The sequence below is a fragment of the Pyxicephalus adspersus genome, chromosome 4, assembly GCF_032062135.1.
Source record: "Pyxicephalus adspersus chromosome 4, UCB_Pads_2.0, whole genome shotgun sequence".
NCBI classification, from domain to species: Eukaryota; Metazoa; Chordata; class Amphibia; order Anura; family Pyxicephalidae; genus Pyxicephalus; species Pyxicephalus adspersus.
In genome coordinates, this window is record NC_092861.1 from 44,195,678 (window position 1) to 44,200,115 (window position 4,438).

A 4,438-nucleotide genomic window follows, 5' to 3' on the forward strand; every position below is an offset into this window, starting at 1 on the left:
CAGACCACAGCATGGTTAGCCCTGTTGGATCACAGCATTTACTTACGTTTATCTATGTTATTTCTAAGCATTTATCTTAATTTCCAAGTAAACCAAAGTATATATTTATGTTACTTATATTACTCCAAGGCTTAATGAAACACAGGGCTGAAATGAAGCTTCCTATTGTAGATAAATGTTCCTGGCTTGGCTGCTGGAGTCTGTCTTGTTAAATGTTTATTAAATCCATGTTGTTTTAGCCATTTGGGGAGCGCACAAAAGTTTATTACAATGAATGAAAGCTTTTGTGAAAACACTTTTAAATAAACAAAACAGCAGTAGAGTAAAATAAGTTTCATAATAGCTTTAAGAAATATGACATTGTAACAATAGAACAGAACTTAGATAATTTCTTTGCTTCTAAACAGAAAGTAGCAGACAATATAAAATTCATGTTAGGCACAACACAACTATGTGGTCAAATTAGGCATAGAGGAGCCCAGAACAGAAAAATTATTTTTAAACCAGCGCTACCATGCCAGTTCTTAAGCAGCTGGCAAGTTGCCAGGCAAGCAAAACTGAGCAATCCAGTGGCAGGTGTGAAGGTCTCACAGACCTTCTAATTGGTCGAAAGTCGCTGTCCTTCAAATTGGAGATTAAGACCTTTTCTCACAGTATCAAAAAAAATATTGTGCTCTGTGCTCCATTTAGAGAAGCTATGGTGGGGGAATCTTCCAATGACATGATCATTGCAGGTGATTTTTTCCGGTGCACGTGTATTTAATGACTGCAACTGATTCACCACCAGGGAATGTTTGGTGAGTCACATTTACTGCCCCTACATGTTCGTGTTTCTTTTTTCTTATTTGTAGTCCTCTTTTACATAAATTCCATCTGTAAGGACCCTTTCCCTTTTTTTCCATGTCTCCAACATCTTTGTCCTACAGCTTTTTTCTCTACATTCCATTTCTTCTGTTGTGCAATGCAGAGTCAATAAATGCAGTAGAAGAAACATGACACATGAGGGAATGAAGACAGCTAAAACATTACAATAACTTAATGCATTCCTGATCCAATATTTAAGGGAAACTAAGACACTTTCTATTATATGTTTGCATGGGAAATACATTTTTCTGGAAAAACTCTGCATGTCAGCCAAAACACTGTCCTATCAATGTTTTTTTTATTACAGACTTTAACCAATCTCAATCAAAATAATTACCTGTGCTAAGATCAGACACAAGTCATCTAAAACAGTGGTGCCCAAACTTTTTGCAAAGAGGGCCAGATTTGGTGAGGTGAATATGTGTCGGAGCAGACCACTAACCAGGGATAGTGTTGGCGTGGTCTGTGCGGGTCCTGCAATGCACACCCACCAGGGTGACGTGAGGGATTCCCTGTCAAAAATCAATAGGGAGAGAGGGAGAGAGAGTCAATTTTAAAAGGGTGTACTGACATTTTCTAGATTACAAATCTGCATTGTTGTGAATTTAGAGTACAAGAATGAATACACCATGTCAATGTTGTGTGTCATATGTTCAAATATACTGTTTAAGTCAACAATTTTCATGAGCTGCATATTTTCATGACTATATATTATGAATAGCAGAGAACAGAGAAAAAATTTGTCTGCTTTACTAGGGAAGCTGAGAATCTTCCCTCAAATTTAAAATTATCTTTATAAATAATGAATTATAAATATTAACAGTGAACAGGGATTTTGCCTTTACCATGATTGGATTCTGAACAAATTCAATGAGGAAACATTTTGCTTTTCACACTATTGGACGAATAAAGTGAACATTTACTGAACCTACTGATCATCAAATCCTTTAGTAAATCAGTCCAAGTGTGTGATTTCAGCACATGATATATAGCCAAGCAGTGATAGGGGCATGAATGTGTGGATCTTCATGTATACAGCTGAGCTCTGGTTTCTGTAGAATAAAGTAAATTGTATTCACCTGAGTAGTGCAAATGACAATACAAATTATACAGAAGAGCACTGTGGATTTTATAATAATCACATTGCACACAATCAAGCCAAATATCTTTTATTACCCATTTGTCATATCCACTTCTTACAGGTAGAATTCTTTTGTAAAATCTTTGAAAACCATGGCTTTTACAGAAATGGGGAGGGGAGAGAGAGAGAGTATGTGTATTGCCCTACGTTTGTAGTGGGCGTGTGCTATGCAGGACCCGCACGGACCACACCTATGGTTCAAAGAAAGTGCTTCGCATGGAGCCCGCACTGACACCGGACTTAATGCAGAGAACTTTCTTGGATTTAGAGTGGGCGTGGTCCATGCAGGTCCTGACAGCACATGCCCACTAAAAACGTAGGGGATTCCCTGTGCACACATTATTCATTTGATGACAGAGGCTGCGGGCCAGTGAAAACCTAAACACGGGCCACAATTGGCCCACGGGCCAGACTTTGGACATGCCTGATCTAAAAGATCAGTCATTATTAGGATGACACACATTCCTGTCACAATGACATTAAACATTTATTAAAAAATAAGCAAACCCAACACTTTTTATGAAGCAAAAAACAATGCATGATGCTACATGTTGTTTTCTCCCTCTTTATTATACAGAGGTTACATTAGTCAATAGAGAGACTGGGCCAGGGAAGTGGAGGTTTATGGGGGTCTATTGGTAATTTTGTGGGACCCAAGATTTACACAACTTCCCTCAAGACTCACATATTTTTCTAACTGAATTCAGGAATAGGTTTAAATATTTCATTATTCAGATGCTAATTGGCATCAGTCAATGATACTTGCAGGGCATTATATAGCTACCTTATCATTGTTTAGACGTGTTATTACAGTATCTTGCAGCATCATTTTCCTCTACTACTACAGTATGTCATGTTACGATATGTAATATATGCCATGTTATATTACTAAGTATGCAAAAAAGATGATTCTGGGAAATGTAAAACATTGGACCTGATTTATTAAAGTTCTCAAAGATTGTGGAAGTTAGATTGTAATGGGAGAATCTGGGTGATCCAGTAAACCTGGAACAAATTACTTAAAAATCATTTGCTATTAGATGGGAAATGTTTTCAAACCGGGACCAGATCCATTGGAGGTATTGAGGAAAGCCACAGCCTTAAATAAGCCACAGTGACTCAAAATTTATATGATTAAGAAACAGTTGGATAAAATTAAGGTTACATCCACGTGCTGAGCTCAGTTATTACAAAGCCATTGATTTGAATTTTTTAGAGACTCTTTAATCACTGGCATGGTACCAATGGATTGGTGTTAAGCCAATATGGTGCCTATCTTCAAAAAGGGGGCAAAACTATTACCAAGTAACTACAAACTGGTAAGTTTAACATCCATAGTTGGAAAGGTCCTAGAGAGTTTGATAAAGAACCACATAGACGACTTTTTACTAAAAAATAATATTCTAAGTGATGGTCAGCATGGTTTCAAGAAGGACCAAAATAGTCAAACAAATTTACTATTTTTATGAGGAAGTAAGTAGACAGGTAGACAGTGGAGTAGCAGTTGCTATAGTGTATTTGGACTTTGCTAAAATGTCTGACACTGTACCCCACAATGGTTAATATGCAAATTGGAATCTATACATTTAGAAAATTCAATTTGGAAATGGATAGAGAACTGGCCTAAAGACCACATCCAGGGAGTAGTGATTAATGATTCATACTCTGAATGGTCTAAGGTGTACCCCAGGGTTCAGTGTTGGGACCTTTACTGTTTAACATCTTTATTAATGATATAGAGTTTAGGATTAAAAGTACCATTTCTTTGTTTGATGATGACATCAAACTATGTAATGGAATTAAGTCCATACAGGATGTCTATTATCTACAAGCAGACCTGGATGTACTATTTGATTGGGCAGGCAAGTGGCAATTGACATTTAATATGGATAAATGTAAAGTTATGCACTTGGGGGCCAACATCATACATGCTTCATACTGTCTAGGGGGAATACATTTGGGGGAGTCAGAAATGGTATAGGATTTGGGGGTTCTGGTAGATCATAGACTTAATAACAGCATGCAATGCCAAGCTGCAATATATAAAGCTGGCAAAGTACTTTCTTGTATTAAAAAAAGAATTTTTGGGCACCAGCTCACAAAAAATAATTGTGGAATGGGAAAGAGAGCAGAGAAGGGCAACTAATCTAATAAAAGGGATTGAGATCAGCTGAAAGTAGAGGTTATATGAACTAAATCTATTCTCCCTTGAGAAGAGACATTTTAGGGGATATTATCACCCTTTATAAATATATAAATGGTCCATATAGAGAACTCTCTTCCCAATTATTCACTTTAAGTTCATTACAAAGGACAGGAGGGCACTCTTTGTGTCTGGAAGAAAATAAATTTAATCTCTGGATAAGGAAGGGATTCTTCACTGTAAGGTCTCTGAAAATGTGGAATAGGCTCCCTCAGCAAGTAGTTTTAGCA

The 4,438-nt window shown here is 37.0% G+C and overlaps 1 long non-coding RNA gene across 1 annotated transcript; it reads right to left on the reverse strand.

The window, feature by feature from the left end:
• Nucleotides 1-318: 318 nt before the first annotated feature.
• Nucleotides 319-2,020, reverse strand: LOC140330030 (uncharacterized). The gene is made up of 2 exons (XR_011920581.1): nucleotides 1,202-2,020; nucleotides 319-951 (listed from the first exon to the last, which is right to left on the reverse strand). It is a non-coding gene; the product is annotated as an uncharacterized lncRNA (long non-coding RNA).
• Between the last annotated feature and the right edge of the window lie 2,418 nt (nucleotides 2,021-4,438).